General features: G+C 46.8%; 1 protein-coding gene across 3 annotated transcripts in view; it reads left to right on the forward strand.

Moving 5' to 3' along the window:
- The window catches only part of LOC126534278 (muscarinic acetylcholine receptor DM1-like), a 402,808-nt gene that overhangs the window by 132,706 nt on the left and 251,042 nt on the right, over window positions 1-19,060 (forward strand). For all 3 annotated transcript variants that reach the window (XR_008613263.2, XM_055072780.2, XM_055072782.2), the window contains exon 2: window positions 11,739-11,855. The gene's annotated coding sequence lies outside the window, so the exon portion shown is untranslated. The remainder of the gene's footprint in view (window positions 1-11,738; window positions 11,856-19,060) is intronic.

Below are 19,060 nucleotides of genomic sequence, written 5' to 3' on the forward strand. Positions count from 1 at the left end.
GCGACAGGAACCCTGAGCGTGCGGCTCTGCCCACCAGCACTTTAGGGACTATTCACATGAAGTCACAAACGCCATATTGTTATCCTATTCGCAGCTTCCGCAGCACTCGTGAAGATTAGCGAATCAAGATAATGCATAGCTTTTCACCATGCAGGCTACACTAAAACATGAAGGCTTTGATGACGTCAGTCCATGACCCTTCACGGGACGTCACAGACACGATATTGTTGCTCCATTCAAAACTTCCACAACGCTGTTGTATGTTAGCGAATGGGAGTAATGCTTTTCAGCGTGGTTTTCGCGTAAGTTTCCACCGTGCTGGCTGTACAACGATATGGCGGTTTCGCTGGCGTCTGTGCATGGCCATTCACGTGATGTCACCCACACCATATTGTCTTATTCGAAACTTCCATTTTGCAGCTGGAAATGATCGAATGGGAGTAGTGCGTAAGTTTTCACCGTGCTGACTGCATACAATGACATGACGGTTTCGGTGCCATTAAGCGCATGCCCCATATGGCGTGCTTGGTTCTATATGATGGCAGTCATCAAACCGGCTGCAGTTTTCTCGCGCGATTTCGCGCTTGCAGTGAGCGAGCAGCAAGGGGGGTCGCGCTTTCATAGTTCGGCGGGTGCGCAGCGTCAGCGCGAATCCGACAGCGGCTGCCTACGTCAGCACGACGCTGGCAACGACCGTGGCCGCACAATCTGGCGCGCCGCAGGCCTTTTCCCGCAAGAACGGCGCAGCACCGACGGAAGCTCCGTAAACGGTTGCTCAACTACTATTCCGCGCTATTTTTTTGCGTTTCTTTTATTAAGATCACACGGATGGGAAAGTAGGCAATCGTCCTTTCATCTTATTCGCGCAGCCTCGTTCTTTTTTTTTTTTCTTTCGTCTTGTTCGTTTATTCGTCTCGCACCCTATTAGCGCTCGAACGGCTCAGGAAGGCCGTCGCGCACGAAGACCATCCCTTGGCAAAATCACGAGGAAACAAGGCGAGAGATGTGAAAATGAACGAACCAAAATGAACACAGAAGGGGCTAGGGAAGGTGGCTGGTGGCATAAATAAGCGCGTAGCTAAGCAGGACTGCGGCCGCCGGCGGAGGACGCCTTTCATAAATCACCGCGTAATGGTGGCTCCGGAACGATTTGCTTTGCTCCCGCAACTACCGCGAGAAAAAAAGAAAAGAAAAGAAAGAAGCAAGTAAGAAAGAAAGAAAGGCGTGAGGTTCCTGCCGGCTGAGAAAGGTGTCCGTGCAAATGCGCGCCCGCACGCGAGGTTGTCCCGGATAGCTTCCGTGGACTGCGGCGGAGCGCGAAGCACGACCCCAATCGGAGCGGCGGTATGCACGTTTGCACATTTGACCGTTGACTTTAGAGAGCTCTATTTTCTCGGTGTAAATGTTTTGCAGCTTGTGGAATTACGGAACACAGCAGATATGGTTCTGACTTCGTAAATGTGGTGGGGTTTGAAAGCCGGAATCACAGCCCCTTACGGATCGCATGGAACGCATTCAATTTAATCAAATCAGAGCTCAAGCCTGCAGGAAATGAAAACATTTAGCTGTGACAAATTGACATAATGCAACAAAATTGATTATGTCACACGGATGTACTGGGGCTCATGTTATTGCGTGAAGAGAACAGAGAGACAGAGAGAGACAGCAAAGCAGGGAAGAGGAGGGGTGGGGGGGGGGGGGGCTGACGGCCTTCAGTTTTTTCGGTAATTATTATCCGTTTGCTGCTAAGCGAATGAAATTAGGGTTGTTTAAGTGTCTTTTAACAGACTCAAGAGATTTAATATTAGCTTTTAACGTCCCTTCGGGAAGTGAAATAGAGCACTGCATGCCTCCTGTGCAGCAAAGCAATACGATATTACAGATGCAAAGAAAAAGAAAGAAAAACAATCGAGAACTGAGAAACTACTCCTGCAAACTTTGCACTTATGGTAATCTTTGAAAAATACGTAATTAAGTTGAGGTTGAAGGAAACACCGTTTCCGGCTTCATTCTTATATAACATGGAATTCTAAGTACGTTATTCCTTTCTGGTAAATATGTGAAGCTTCGTGAAATGTAAATATCGCCTTGAATAATTTGCGCCCAAATAATTTAAACTTCTTCTTCATCTTAGGATTTCACCCATTCGTTTTTTGTTTCAGAAATGTTTGTGCTATGTGTTTTGCTGCTAAAAAAAGTGTTTTTTCACAAGGTTTTTGCAGGCCCGCAAGGCTCCGCAGGTGTAGCTTTCATCTGCAGTCCTTCCTTCTCTAATTGTTTCTGTGCAAGTTGATGAGCGAACTCATTCGAATGTTTATATTAATGGCATTGGTTACTACTCTCTGCCTCATACATACCAAGGGGAGCCATCGGAGATGGAGGCGTAGAACACGTACGCATTCGAGGAGTTGTACTAAAAAAAATGTCGGCATAACAATTCAAGCATACGCAAGTACAAACGAAATGTAATTCACAAGAACATCATGGCGGGCTAGTTTCTGCATATATATTCTTTGGTTGCGTCTCGTCTTCTAAAGGGGTCCTCGTGTGGTTGTTTTTACCACCGCACAAGCGGCGTATCTTTTTTTTTTTTTTTTTTTTATCCGAGATCTCCTGCAGCCTTCCGTATGATGGAAGCAGTCCATCGTCCGACATAGCTCCAGTTCCACACTGGACAGCGCGTTTATACCGACACGGCCTAGACTGTAAAATATTTTAGTCTTAACAGTGAATAAGGGTGCGAACTGATTTTTCATGCACACTCTTACGCCCTTTTTTGGTGTAAGGGTGCGAATTAAAAAGAGACTTCCACCCTTATTCTCATTTAAGGACGTAAATTATATTACGGTGTATACGTATAGTGACTATAGTATAGTACCCCTATACAGACCTGCTGGCTGCTGGCACAGTTTTCTGCGTGATTACCTAATGAAACGCGGAAAGCTATTCTTAAATATCCCGAGTGCCAGAAACTTGGACCTTTAAACGCATGCTTCAATTTTAATTATCTGAATTCCCTTCTAGCTCTATTTCGGCCATATTGAAGCTAATAGCTTTCGTCGATATACGTTCTCTCGCTTTCGCGTTTGAACGCGGCCGTCACAACACCAAGCAGTCGGCTGGCGAAGGCTGCAGACAGGAACATTCTCCAATCATCACATCCTACATAAACTGTTTCCCCGTCAATACAGGGACACATGCCCATAGTGTGGGGCCATCCCAACACTATATCACACCACACGGGAGTGCAGAAATAACTTCCCTTTCCACAAAGAAAAAAAAAAAAACACCCAGTGCGGAACAGTGGGAGGGCCTGCTCACCAGCGGCGTGCTCACAGTCCAAAAAGCATTGGTGCAACACGCTCTCAAAGTGGCCAGGCTCAGCAGTGCTCTGGAATAGGGGCGCCGACCACTCAAGACGACGGAGACTTCAGTAAAACATGAAGACCTCTGTTAGCCGCTGAAAGCTGTAAATAGAGCAATAAATTGTCTCCTTCTTTCCTTCCTTCCTTCCTTCCTTCCTTCCTTCCTTCCTTCCTTAGCCGCCCAACGAGAACTCGCATTCTCTCTTTCCCTTCCCCCAGCGTAGGGTAGCCAACCATACTCTTGACTAGTTAACATCCCTTCCTCCCTTATATCCCTCTCTCTCTCTCTCTCTCTCTCAGACACACGTGCTCTCACGCGAGACGATCTTGTTTTTTTTTTTTTTTTGGCGTCTGATGAACTAGACGCTATGGTCGGCGGCGGCGCTCTGTAGAGTTTCTGCGCCACTAAACACCTCGTTTCGTTCTGGTCCATTCTCTCGAGATGCATACTTTTCTCGTTTCGTCAATACGCATTTCAGAGTGATATACAGCTGCAGACTTATTTGCGACTATACTTCCAGTGTCCCTGTGGCACACAGCGGCCTCAGCTTCTTCGATAACGTAGTTTGATTCAGAAGTCAAATAGCCCTATTTTCTCTTCTTGCTGATTTCGTGCCGTAATTTCCCTACATCCTTTTTTTTTTCTGCCTGCGCTCTAAGGCAAAAGAGAGTTAAATGGGTGTGTGGTTCATCTCTCAGGGGACTAAATGAGCTGCCACAACCGTTATTTCGTTTTGCGACTAAAGGTCCCTATCGGGACCATAGAGGCGTGACGCCAGTAACGCCGCTATACCGGCGTGCGTCATCGCGCTAGCGCTGTAGGGTATGAGCAGCAGCGTTGGTCGCACATGCCGTGTCGTGCCACGTCACCTCCACCTTGTGTTAGATCACCCTGCCACGAGCTAAAGCGCGACGTTGAGCCTTGGTACCGCTTTCGATGCTTCGCCCATCGCGTGAAACTCGTGCAGACAACACACGCTTACAGGCATAGACACCAAATAGCCAACCAAGTGTGCTTGCGAAATAATTTTTTTTTTTTTCCAAATCGGGCCCATTTTTCCACGTTAATCTGCTACGCATTCTTCGAACTTTCAAATACACGGGCTCTCAAGTTTAGAGGATAATGAGAAATTGCGGCTTCAGGTTGGTTGTCGTTTCTTTTTTTTTTTTTTTTAGGGAAAGATCCGGGAGAAAACGTAACGTTTCTTTTCGCAGGGTAAACGCGGAGTGCGTCGATTTGCCGGGTCAATCATTGGTTTCGAGTAAACTTGCTTGCCAAAGGAAAAAAAGAAAACGTGAAGCGCTGTGCCTTTTACCCTGTTGCATGGTGAAATCAAGACTGTTTTACATATAGATGTATCGACAGCCTCACCTGTGGGCGAGGAATTTGCATACGCTAGGGCGGCACGATGAAGACTCACTCTTTTTTTGTCTCGCCGTTGTGAGATCCTGTCCTCGGAATAAGTCATTACAGAATGCTAAACAACCGAATTACCTTTTTGAAATGCTTCCAGTAGGCTTCGTCATCCCTTTGTCACACATATCCCTACATCCCCCCATTCTCCCTTCACCTTCTAATTATTATGCCTTTCTTTTCTTCCCCCCCTTGCTAGAAGTGATATGGCTAATGTGTTTCTTTATCGAAGACCCCCTTTATCACGCGACACACAGCGCTTTTGTTCGCCTAACCTTTCTCATCAGATTTTTGTTCGTGTTTTAAGTATTTGACCGGGTCAAAAGGAGACTAAAGAGAAAAGTTGTTAAGCAGTAGTTTATTTGCAGCAGCCATTTCAAATATGCGTGACCTTGCGGCAGACGTAAGATCCGGACAACAGAGAAAAATAAGGACATAAAAAGAAAAAACAGAAAAAGAAATGTGGAGGTTGGTGATGACGCTACCTGAATTCAAATTACATAAGTAGTGATTTGTAACAAAATGTACTGCGATGAACTGTTCACCATAGAAGTAAGTTTATGGGGATAAAACAAATGTACTTAGCTAACAGAGAACTAAAGACCAAGGAAGTGACAAGATCACATTAGGTTAGCTTTTTGCTTAGCCCGGCCACCTTACTCATCCGTGACATAGCGGCGCTGAGGCGCAAGGTAGCCATGTTGCTTTTACCCCTCTCCCCGCGTAACTAACTAATAACTCCCCAGTGATTACAGATTAGCAGTGAAGGAACAGCGTACTTGAGATATATGCGAGATAACTCTGAGTGCTTGCCTTTCTATAACCCAAAATATATCCGCACATGACCTCGAGGGAACGCACCCACACACTGCAGAGCCGGCCCTCCAGCCTGCCCCCAATTCTCACACAAGACTTCGGCTTGCGAAGGGCCAGGCGCTTTGCATGTCAAATCGAAACGTACCGCCTTTCTAACGTAAGCGTCATTATCATCAGTACCGCATGAACCCCGCTACGCGTTCACCACGGCGTTGCATTGCCGTCCGTTCGGTTCCCAGCTCGTAATTTGCGCAGCCCAAAGATTGCACGACGCTCCGATCGAATCGCTGCGTGTAAAACAATGTGTTCGAAACCTCGCGGCGCGGAATGCGCCGGTTCGGCTTGGCTCGTCTCTCTCAGGAATCTCGCATATCGACCGAGCCAAAGTCACGCCCATCTACGTTATGACGAAATACCGACCGGCGGTGGGAGGGCAAAAAAAAAAAAAAAAAGATGTTGATGCACGTTGAGGACTCGTGGTATGCGAGTGATATCAGAGACGGTGTGTCGGGCGCGATGGACTGTGCTGCCTGGGCGTATACGATGATGCCGGTGACGCAAAGACGTTTGTACTGCCTGGAATGCTGTTGGCATGCCCATCGACTCTGACGCTACAGTGAATATATAAAAAAAGAAATGACGCTGACCATCGGCATTCTTGGCATTGTATTGTTCGGCGGCGCGCCTGAAGCATGAGGGCGAATTCCTGTGCAAATCCTTGGGCTTGTGCAACCTGCGTATCGCTATTACGAATCTTGAAAGTGCAGCCTTGAAATTATTTCGCTTCGAGGCTACCGCCACAAGATATGAGAGAGAAAGGGGAAATATAAGGAAGGCAAGGATGTTATCCAGTCAATAGTCTGGTTGGTTTCCCTACACTGAAGGACGGGAGAAGGTAAGAAATTGACAAAAACAAGCAGATTAAAAAAAAACAAGTAGCAGTGTCGCCCGAAAGGCTAAGCATCGATTGCTTTAGCAAATTCGTTGAAAGCTATACGAAGTAAGAACAATACTTTTATCGACCGTATAGATTTGGAAACATTCGCTTAGTTACTAAATTAGCAAGCATGGTGTTGCGGACGCAAAAAAAGAACATGAATAAATCACACTCGCTGACCACGGAAACTCGCTGTTAAAACGCTGGAGTGAGGAAGGGCAGCACCAGCAACAAGATTTGACCTTTGTGGTGCCGCTTACTTCAACGCGAACTGAACGGCGAGAACACAGTGCATATGGAGCTATCGGCCCTCGTCGCACCTCGACTCTGTCCCCACCACAGATCGCGTTCAAGATAGGGCGCGGGCGGCCGTGCCATACGCAGCAGCCGCCGGAGTAGAACACCCGCTCCCTCCTCTCCCAGTACGGAACACCCTCTCCCAGTACAGTCGCGCGACGGAAGAGGGTGCACGTCTCCGCTTTCTTGCACACACGAGAGCTAGCCGGCCATCGTCGGCCTACCCTCAGACAGACACCATACGGCGCGTGGCGACGACGTTATCTTCCTTTGACTTTATACGGAACACTACGGTAACGGCGACGGCCGCACTGCGCCTGGAGTGTCGATGTAATTGCTATCGCGATAAAATTGAAAAGTGAGAACGTACGCTTTTTTACATTAGCAGCTGTGCTTGCACAACGACTACGCCGACGTTCTTTTATTTACATTAGCAGCTGTTGTTGGTAAGAGTCGTTCTGATAAATCGGCTTCTCTGCACTGCGAATTCAGCCTACTAGTGGTGGCACTGGTTCTGGTTCAAGTGAAGATGAGGTGCTACCCACGCGTGCTGGGTCTTGCCTCCTGCGCGTGGTTTTATCACGAGAGTCACGCCAACACTTTCTACATCGTAATACGAGGAAACTGCGTTCGCACACGCTGATCGAAGAACTTAGTTCGCCGCCATTAGTTTGGAAGTGTGCATCGCGGGAAAGCTAGCTTTGGAGATTAAAAGGTTCCTTCGCCTAGCTGCAGCAGTGTTGCGAGGAAAAATGCCTGCGCACTGATATATGGCGACACGTAAGAGAACGTGGCCAAAAATTAATATTCAGTGAAATCCCTTCCCTGCAGCGCAATCTGAAGTGCAATCCTTCTTACGCCACTTCGTAGGTTTACAACTTACACCAATTGCACCAATTGGACAACACGCGTCACCACGAGGCACGCATACGTACACGATCGTAGTACGTATGCACATACCCGGCATACGTACCACCTACGATGCTTAAATGCAATGATACACATTGTCATCACTCCTTGATTCATGGTGTGCTTGAAGTAAAAATCTGCTGCCTTTCTATGTTGTGCAGTTTCTACCAACCAATATTTTCTGGTAAACGTGTATCGCGGTTACATCGGCGCTATATGTATCGCATTGTTGCTTCACCATTCGCCTTTCTATTGTACAATCTATTTTACACTTACCTTATTTGCATTGTTAGTATTTCCATAACATATTTGCTAGAAGAAATATCTCTCTATTCATTTGTATCTACTCTCGGTTTAAACTGAATCATCATTATCTTTTCTTTCTTACAGCTCAGAGACCTTCGCCGAGCTGTTTTTCAGAGATTTTAAGGATGCGCATTCTGCATATTGCTTGCGCAGCATGCCACTGAGGTTGCCGTTCATGCAAGCATGAACGGAAACCTCAGTACCTGTTGGTTGCCGCAACAGGCAAGGCCCGGTACTGAGGGGAGCGCCCCCCACGACGCATTTTGCAACGTAGTGCCACAAAGAACAACCTACAAAAGCACGCCAAATGCTTTCTTGGATAGGAACCGGTGCTGGTTCTTCATAAATATTTGTCTAGCATTCTCTGTGGTGAATTAGAAGTACAAGTTGTGAAAACGCCGGGAATGAATCTGGAGTTCATAGGCGGAAAATTTCGCACACCGACACGGAAAAGAGATCTTTTCTGGAGATCTATATGAGAGGCATTTGTCCTGCAATGGAATGCAGGGGATGACGCTGATGGAGATGGAGAATTTTAAAAGGAAACTCCTTTGCACAAGTTTCCACTACAGTAATAGTAATTGTGTGAAGGAGGTTAGCTCAGGAGAAGCACATATCCAGGGGTGCGTACCCGGTGACCCAGTTGGCGGGAAAGAGTTTAGATACAAACAAACATAGTTACCGTAAACTTGATGAAGTTACCAAAGGATGCTAGTCGTGTTAACACATGTCCGATGGTCGGTTTGGAACCCGCAAGGCATCATCGGGCTGCCATGCGGGCGATGTAAGATGATCGGGTGATGTAGCTACAGAAAGCTACCGCTTTGAATCCTTTGCAGTTTATCGCCTTGTCGGGAACAAAATATACTGACGCGGTGGCGGCGGCAGTTGCGGAAGATTCACGCAACGTACTGATTCTCGACATCTCCTCGTGCGCTTCTTCTATACGCGGCAGACCAAAGTTTATATTCACACTTCAGCTAAGGCCCCAAACGAAACGAAACAAACGATACTCCGAGCCCCTTTAATGTACAGGCTCCTCTGAGGCACTCTGGAACATCTCACATTCCCTCTCTCGCTCTCTCTCTCTTTCCTTCGGGTATTCTTCCGTTTTTTTCTTCATTTTATTTATCTCGTGGCTTGAACACTCTCTTGGGCGTTTCGTTCCCTACATCGACTCGCTTTCAGCTTGTCATTGTCGTATCCACCTTTACGAGCGTCGGCGTCGTAAACCTGACCGAACGCAGGCGGGTATGGTGGCCAGATGAGAGGCAGCATGCTCACCGTATATGCGTCGGGGGGAGCCGCTGTATTGCTTCACTGTATCACACGCTCGCACGTACGGGAAGCTAGCCTTCGCGCCATACGTTGCATTACACCGCACAGTATACGACGCCACTTCGAGCGGGCAACAGCAGCAGCAGCAGGTACATAACACAGAACCGAAGTTATTTGGCGGGCTGGGCATGAGTATGGAGTTAGCTCGTCGTAGGCAGGCAGTTCTGGGGTGCGTCTACCCGTCGGTAATGCGGCGTGAAAGCCAGCAGCAGGATGCGCCTTTTCACCCTTTCCTGTGGATAGGCGAACGACGTGGCAGGCACGGTTTGAGAAGAGTCGCAAACACGGGGATGTCTTACTTTTCTTTTTCGCGTGTCGTAAAGCACGCGCTACTGGCTGCTGCGATACCTTAGAGGAAGTTTGGGAATGTCAGTTCTCACAGGCCTGGTAAACCTTCTACACCCCCCCCCCCCCCCACCTACACCTGCTTCCCCACCCATCTTCGGTTCCTTTTCATCGATTTCGCACCGGCGTTTTGCTCTTTTCTATGGATTTCTTTTCCCTCATAGGTAACTTGAGGAGCGCGGTTTAGTGTTGTGCAGGGGTAAGGTGAGAAGCGCTGAATAACCGGGAGTTCAGTTACATGTTGCTTTCTGCAAAGCACTTCTTTTAGCGAGTTCCTTTTTATAGTTTTCGCACTTTGTTCAATACTTGCGTTTGCTTGTTTCCCTATTCTTTACTTTTGCCATTTTGATGGTTCAGTCTATCCATTTTCTTTTCTGCTTTCTTGAAATGCTTGTTGCGGTAGGTGTGAATTTGCCGTGTTTTTTTTTTAATATTTGTCTCTATAAAGGTGCTCAACAGGAGTTTCTAAGTTAGCAGCCGAACCGTGGCGATACATTAGGCTTCGTTAAGTAAGCCCGGGTTCCGCCCGGGTTGCTGAACGAGAATATATATATATATATATATATATATATATATATATATATATATATATATATATACAGGCATGCCGAATGACGTTTCCTGGTGAAGTGCTTTGTGTGAGGGGCAGTGGGTAAGCCAGAGTGAGGAGTTTTGCGACGACGTATGGCAAGCGAATTTCCGCCTGGACCGTTTCGTTTTACGCTGTACGCAATGCAACTGAAACGCTCTATGTAATATATCCCTTATCTAGCGTGGACAATACCTTGTGGTTTGTCGAATCATGTTGGGGCCATTCTCTGAAAGGAAGTCGAACGATGGCGCCTCTGAAAGCCTTCACGTGTAGTATTTCCAGCAGTCGTAGAAGCCGCTTTCATGTTGACGTCTCCAATCTCCTGCCTCAATAGGTACTTTAAATATACACGAGAGAGACAAAACAACATGACCAGGACTCTAACCAAAGGCACTATAAGACTTGCGGAAGGGTTCCAGCAATGCGTCGTCATGTGAAGGGCAATAGCTCTCTCGTGCAGACGTATTGCACTACATGACGGCATGTTAATATCACAATCACATTATGTTTCAGCTATTTACGTCGGTCTTCAGGCCTTGTCGAAGCTTTGTAAAAGACGTGTGTAGTGCGTAAACTCAATCATTCCTTAGTTCTCTGCATTCTTGCCGTTTGCAGGGTCCTAGGTATAGAAGTTCTTGTCTTCAGAGAAATGGGCATGGGCAGGACATGTAATGAGGAGGGAAGATAACCGATGGTCATTAAGGGTTACGGACTGGATTCCGAGGGAAGGGAAGCGTAGCAGGGGGCGACAGAAAGTTAGGTGGGCAGATGATATTAGGAAGTTTGGAGGGTCAACATGGCCACAATTAGTACATGACCGGGGTAGTTGGAGAAGTATGGGAGAGGCCTTTGCCCTGCAGTGGGCGTAATCAGGCTGATGATGATGATGATGATGATGATGATGATGTCTTCAGAGTACTGCTGAGCAATTTAGTGGGCACGAATCCACAATTGTGTTATTCTGAAAGCGTTTTATTATGCCTGCTTCTTGCTCTCTGTGTTTCGTTTCCTTTTTTTCGGGACGACCAGTGTATGAACCAGTTCATATGTAAACCCAATCGGGAACCACAATAGTCACTATACGTTTAAATAAAACAAAATTTAAAAAAATATATTTCCTCCAGTGACTCAGGGAAATATCTGATTCTCCGTATTTTCACATTTTTGTGGCGCGTGGCCACGCCTACACACATTGTTGGTTAGTGATTTCGAGCTGTAGCCCTCGCGGTTTCACAAAAATTATCTCGTTTGCTTTGTTACACTCCGTATTACTGAGTTAAATGGCTCCTACTGTACTAAAGCACACAGTTTCGCAAGCTGAATTCACCCTATTATGCAATTAGAAGTCTCCAGAGTTCCCTACTATTATTTCGTAATTAGTAAGCCTTATTTTTCTGTCTTCTTCCTTTTGTTTTGCAGGTATGTGGTAAGGCTGCAACACCTGGATTCCTGGATGCCCGGGAATAACCTGTTTGTATCGGTCAGCCACTCACACTACACTTCGCCGAAGGATTGATGCAACACCTCTGATAACCGGTAAGTTCTATTGAAAAAGCTACATGAATATTTGAAATACGCCCATTTTACGAATCACGTTGTTCGTTCTAGTGCTGGGTCGATTGCAGATGTAGAAATCTTCTGCTCTCAGTATAATCGGGACTATCGCCTCCTTTCATTGTGAAAACCGGCATTTTCAAGGTTCGCGAACGCTATAATGCCAAGTGAAGATTGACATGTTCGGGTAACACGTTATAATGCTGAAATAGGAACTCGAAAAATACAGTATATTTAGGTTTCGTTTCTGTATAACTAGAAAGGTGTGTGTTACATTGAGCGGAGTCGCGATAAGCACCAGAAGACTCAGAAACGCGAGACGGCATAGGAATTTTCATCTTACGCCCTCTGGAATTCTAACCGCCACACTAGCTCTGTGGACATGGGGTTGAGAAGCTGAACGCGAGAACTCGGGTCCAGACCCGGCAGGGGCAGCCACATTTTGACGGCGGACGAAGGGCTAAAAACACTCGCGTACTGAAATTCAGTTGCACATCAAAAGATAGAGCCTCAGGTGGTCAAAATAATTGGGAAGTCCACCACTATAGCGTCCCCTCACAGCGAGTTGTATGGTTTTGGCATGTAAATCTCAGAATTCAATTTAATTCTTGTTGAATTTACAAGATCTGAACAGCGGGAGCTGTGGAGTTAGTTAACAGCTTGTGCCTATTGAAAGAATATATTTTCTTTTAAATTAACCAAGAAACGCAACTTACAGAGTTTGAGTAATTTTTTTTCTTTTAAAATCAATCAGTGCTGCGCGCTCCGCCCAGCGTCAATTTGCCAACGCTGTGGCTTCGGCGAGAAATGCAAAATTAGAGCGTACGGTCGTCATTTATACTAAGCGTCTTTTTTTTTTCTAAAGACAAAACGAATGACAATTGAGTTTTGTGAAATATGTTAGCGATATAAACATACCTGTGTTTGCTAATCGAGGTATCTGAGAAAGATCGAACGTAATATTCGTGCCTGTTGCATCTTCGACATGGAAAGTTCAGGAGGCTCACAGTGACGACCACCCCTTGAAGCCTAGGCTTGTTCATGTCACGAATGTCCCAAAGTAGCAAAGGCAATGTTTTATCTCATGCCTCTGTACCCCTCAAGGCATAAAGCGGGCGATGCGGGCGAATAAGAATGAATAAATGAATGAAAAAAGATTCGCGGATCTAATAAAGTCCAGGAGGGATCGACAATGTGGTCCCTGCGTCCACGAAGTGTAATGGCTAGGATTATGCAGCGAAAGTACCGCTGCTGCGAGGGGCCGTAGGCTCGTCGGTTTCAATGCACGGCAAGCCCACAGCAGGTGGGGGATGTCGGCTTCAGCACTGCGTGATTTGCAGACTGGACACCCAGGGCAGGGATATAACTGGCGAAAGTGCGGCCACTCCCGAGTTACGGCAGGAGTTAGGGCCACCCCGGCCCCGATCCTCCGAAGCGCAACCTGCTCTGCACGGGTAAGACCGGGGGGAGGGTTACCGCACACGGAAGTATGAGAGCACGTGTGCGGCGCCGGAGGTGCTCCTTTCTTGTTAAAAGGAGGGTGGCATCATCTAGGTGAAAGAGCTGAGGCAGGGACGATGGAGAGGTCGCTAGACGGGTCGCAGAATCCGCACGGCTTTGGAAGCTAAGAAGGTCCAGTTGGATCCACTCCATGGATATTGGCTGCGGGATGCGTGCCGCCAGAAGATAGATCTGCAGACATACTTCAGGGCTGCGACTGACACGCCGCAGGAGTCGCGTGAGTCGCAGCCATGACGGAAGAGGATTTGGCAAGGATTTGGCGAAATTCCGTCCTCTAGTGGGAAAATGCAGCATGTCGATTGATGCCAAGATGACAGCATGACTGATGTTATCGTACGCCTTATCGACGACCATAGCAAGGACAGTACGGACAGTGTGGCTGCGAGTTGATGATAAAATTGAGGATGCCAAGGCAGCCAGCCCATCTTCAGTACCTTGGATGGATGGAAGCCAATTTGAGCAGGGTTGTAGAAACCGTGGTGCTCTAGCCACCATGACAGTCGTGTGGCTAGCATTTTCTCGGCAAGCTTGCACATTGTTGATGTTAAGAAAATGGCTTGGAAGTTGCCAAGGTCGGTCGGCGGCTTGCCTGGTTTCGCAATTGGGACCACAACAGCTAATTGCCAGACCGGAGGGACGATGTCATCTAGCCATACCTTGTTAATGGTATCGAGGAGCTGAGCAAGTACAGCGCAACTGAGGTTCTTGTAAACCTCATAAGTAATAGTCTGGATGGGGAGCTGTCTTTCGACTGGTACCATCGTTATTATCGTAGGCCCTCCGCCTAGCGCAAGCGTGCTGTGAATTTGTCGAAGTGCATCAGCAAATTTGTAAAGTACAACTTGCACACGACCTACAGACATGATGGCATCGGACGGTAATTCGAATATAGAAGAAAACATAATTTTCTTACGCGGAAACTCAAACATAGAGCCTTCTAGCTGCCGTTTGTTATTGGGCACTCTGCCTGGCGCGAGTGTGTTACTGAAATAAATGAAGAATGTGTAAGAAAATTTGTAAAGTACGACTCACACGCAACCCGCAGCCATGAAAGCATTGGATTGTAATTCGAACATACGTGGAAACAAAGTTACCTTGCGCGGAAACTCAGACACAAACATTTTTTGCAGTTGCCGTTTATTTGTTGGACACGCGACAAAAAGTCCCCACCAACTATAAGCTACCATCTTCGCTGTAGAACGCAAGAAAGAGAAATGTGCCTGCCTAGCTACACGACAAATCCAAAAAGTCTGAAAAAAAAAATCCCATAACTTCTGGTCAATTCCTCCATAGAAGTTGTCGTTACTTGTGCTCTTGCTTGCCGACGGTGGCACGTATACTTTTCCTACTTTGCGGCAGCGGTCACCGAACGAGTCTTTTACTTGCGATGGAGGAAAAAGAAAAGTAATCCCAGCTTAGTAATCCTACGAGTGAACGGAGTTTCGCGCCTGTCTGTCGTAACACCCGTCGTCATTCGTTCCCGAAACGCAACGCCTAGTCTTTCCTCCCTTGTCGACTGGAGAACATCCTTCGCCATAAAACTTCCCTAATGAGGACGAAAGGGTCTCGAAGGGAGACTAGGGACAAAAAAAAAAGCTTTCCTTGTTCCTTGTCGTGTTCGCAGCGCCTGCCATACCCTTTGCTGTGGATGCCGCCGCGAGCGTAGGTTCTCCCGGCAATTCGGCAAACAAGGTGCATGTTTTTCTTTCAGGCGGCGACGCCATTTCTTTTCTTGTTTTATATACTTGATTAATTGGAGCGACGCCATGTGGAAGGGTCTATCCGCGCAGTGAGATATGTCTCTCCGGTTTCCCTAACGAAGGAAAAATAGAAAAGACACTGGAATCTAGGAAGGATTGTCGAAAGCCACAGTCCACTAGCTTCTCCAATTCTTGCCTTAGCACTTTCTTACTTTTACTTCGAATGTTTCCACGTGACTAGTCGGCCGAAAGGAAAAAAAAAAAACAAAAAAACCTTATATGAGGTTTATACGAAACCGACGAGATGCTGTTCACTTTAATACAGATATGTCATCAGAAATTTGAGGTTTTCCCGCGTTATGGCTCGTTCTGAGTTCTCGAATTACGAAGCGGGGGAAAAGAAAACGTCAATAAAATGACTCCCAAAATTGCCGTTCGGTGATATACGGCATGGCAGAAAAAACAAATGCAGCTCCAGTTGGGGGTCCCCTACAGGCCGGAGCCGCGAGCGCTTCTTCGCGGAGGTGGCGGGAACGTGCCGCAATCAAACCTAATTACGAGATCAACTCGAGGCACTCGTCTCCGAACCACGTTTCACCCTCACTTCCACCCCTTGGAGCCCGATAAACCTTCGCACTCCGTTCCACCAGTGCCCTCCGCGCATTGCTCTGCTTTACTCTGACCACCCGTTAACAGCGTTTCCGCAGCAGGTCGTGTACGCGACGGTTGTACGGCAATCGCTCTCGAGTGCTGCCGCTGTGTTCGGGTGGCGAGTGGGGAAAACGCGAGCAGGTTCTTTTTTTTTTACGCTTCTTTCGTTTGGCGTCTCTTCTCGCTCTATGCCGTTAATTTCCCTCTTAGCGGTGACTTGGCCGTTAACGTCGCTGCGCTTGCTTTTTCGCCGCGTGGCGCTTTTACAGCAGTGGAAGCGCGCAGCCGCTATCAACGCGCCCTTCAGTAGCGCGTGGTAGAGTAGGCGCTAAGCACACGAAATAGCCTGCAGTGATGGCGATTCCAGAGATTAAATGGGACATCTTAACGTAGAGCTACATCCCTAGAGAGGGTACATGTCAAAACTAATGCTGTCCTGCACGAAATCCCCACCATAAATTAGCGGAGCTTTCGTTTTTATTTTTGAATAGGAAGAAGAAGAATAGAAAAAAATATAGCGAGGGGCTATGTGCATGCTTACATGGATAAAATAAATGTCGGAATGTGATATTTTGGGTCAACACAAGTGGAAAAAAAGAAGTTTCGAAAATTGCATGGTTGAGCTACCGCAGTATCCCTTAAAATGCCAGAGGGAGTTACGCTGCAATATATTGCCCTGTCGAAACAAGCACGGACAAGCGATGGGAACGTTTCACGGGGACTTGCTCTTTTTTAAAGCGATTAGCATTATTCGTCTACTTCAGCCAGTTTGAGTCTGTCTGTCTGTCTGTCTGTCTGTCTGTCTGTCTGTCTGTCTGTCTGTCTGTCTGTCTCTGTCTGTCTGTCTGTCTGTCTGTCTGTCTGTCTGTCTGTCTGTCTGTCTGTCTGTCTGTCTGTCTGTCCGTCCGTCCGTCCGTCCGTCCGTCCGTCCGTCCGTCCGTCCGTCCGTCCGTCCGTCCGTCCGTCCGTCCGTCCGTCCGTCCGTCCATCTGTCCGTCCGTCCTTTTCAGCCGACCGAGTGGTCGAAATTGTCTACCAGCATGGGCGACTAGGTATTTGCTCGTGGTCATGTTGCTGTCGTGGTCGTTCTATTGTGGTCCTTCCAACTTCACGGCCTGACTCGCGCCTTGCTGCCGTGTTCACGGGCGACCTTCGCAAGCGAGTGCCATAGCAAAGGGGACGATACCGGAGTATGCCGCATATAGCTGAAGCAACAGGGAGTCCCAGAATGATCACTATATATGTTAAATAGACGTGACGTCAGGCATACGGTACGTCGCTACATTGCTCGAAGGCTAATCCCATTTCCGTCAACAGTCATCATGTGACGAGTTCTGCCACAATTTTTTTTTTTTTGTCACAGGCGAAACCGAGACGATTAGTCAGACTTTGGGTAAGCGGCGTAATGGACACAAAATGTTTTTGCTTGGTTCGCATTGGAACCAAAGCAGATCTGAGTAAATGGAATCAGGAGATTCGGGATTCCTCCCTTGCTCCTTCAGCTGTTAGTGCCAAATTCTCAGTGAGCGTAGTGATTCAGGCCTCTCCTAGCAGTGGCGTCAGACAAGTCGGCCATAATTTTGTGCAAACCATCCTCGAAAGAATTTGCCGTTGGACAATTAATACCAGCAAAGAAGATTAAGTGTAGCGCGGCCTCTAGCTGCAATAGGAATACAAAAGAGAGAAGATGGTGCAAAAATTTGAAACACAGTTTGTTCTATTAAGTGGTTAAAAAACACAAGTGTCACGCGCATGGCATATTAGCGGGTGATCTCTTTGCATGGCATATTCGCGTCAGCCTTTTTTTGTTTCTTTCCATCTGCATCATTTTCTTCTTACCAATTTTTTCCAGCGGTGAATTTTCTTCGGCTTCCTTGATGGGAGAACCATGGCCTACATACGGTAGAAATTCCCCATGTACTGAAAATGCAATGCAGGATAGCAGGTGAATCGGTCCTTTATTATGGCACCCTTCGAATAATAGTTCTACAACTATCAGACTTCTACCGCAAATGTGTGTGATAAATCTTTGGCATGCAAAAAACCAGCGCCCGAAAGAAAACGGGTATACAGTAGCAGGCCTGACACCACTGCGTTAATTTGTAGCAAACTTTGCAAATAGCGCGATACATATGCACATATTCAGGACATGTTGGCAACGCACATGTCGAATGACATCGAATCGCTATCAAACTGTGGGCACTGTTTGTTGTTCTTTCGGTGCATAAATTTTATTGCGAACGTAAATTTCTTCGAACTTGTTTCCGCACAGGCGAACCCTGTAATTGTTCCCTGTTGCATTTTGGTGAAATGTGGTCACTGCGATTGTTTTGGCAAATGTGTATCTCTTCAGCGTCACCTTTATATCATACGTTCACATTTCCATAAACAAGTGGCTGCCAGACGGTACCGCGTAGGTCACTTATTTGAGGTATCGAGGAATGTGCTGACGAAGCTACCGGATTTACATGTTATTCATTCCGATAGTGTAGTGCTCGTGCTCTTCCGTCGGCAAATCCATGTCCATTGTTTTTATAAAACAGAAAAAATTACGCATTTTTGCACGCGTCACACAGGAAACAAAAATTGAAGCGCACTCAGAATAACTACATTACAAGTTGAGTATTACGAGGAACCTTGCGCCAAGTTAGTAGGCCCAGGTTTTCCACGTTTTGTGAGGAAATAAATAAGGGTATTTGGACTTCTTGCCTATAGCCACTTTCGCTAAGCCGATGTTCTCTAAGCTGATTCCGCAGAAAATAACGCGGTGTGATGCGACGGGCCCATTTCGAAGCAATAGGGTAAATTAGCTCCCACTCTTCTTTTTTTACTGCACATCTGCGCAGCACTTTCAAACTCGTCTCTCTAGCTTATCCCCGAAAGTGTTTTAAAGCCGTTTTTCTAAACGCTAACTACCAGCGCCGTGAGAGGCAGCCGCTGAGGGAGCCATAACGACGACCTTTACGATATGTTACTGCTTACTTAAAGAATTGAATTTGATGGGGCTGTCTTTCCAAAAAGTCTATGGGTATGTGTCATGCTTTCTTATGTAGCGTGTTCTCATTGTGAGCCAGGCATTGAGAGTTGGTACCAAATGACCCAGTAACACGTATTCATAAAAACTATTCTTATACAAAAGCTTTTCATAAGAACCGATGCAATTCAAACGTATTGCTGAACCCTTTAGCGAAGGTGAATAGCCAATCGCGAACTGATTGCAAGAAGGAATTACTTTCCGAATTCGGCCTCACTTTTTTTAAATCTACCTATTTCAGACACGATTGACAAATCACCGAGTGCACATTCTTAACAAAA

Source organism: Dermacentor andersoni, chromosome 7 (genome assembly GCF_023375885.2).
Source record: "Dermacentor andersoni chromosome 7, qqDerAnde1_hic_scaffold, whole genome shotgun sequence".
Classification (NCBI taxonomy): domain Eukaryota; kingdom Metazoa; phylum Arthropoda; class Arachnida; order Ixodida; family Ixodidae; genus Dermacentor; species Dermacentor andersoni.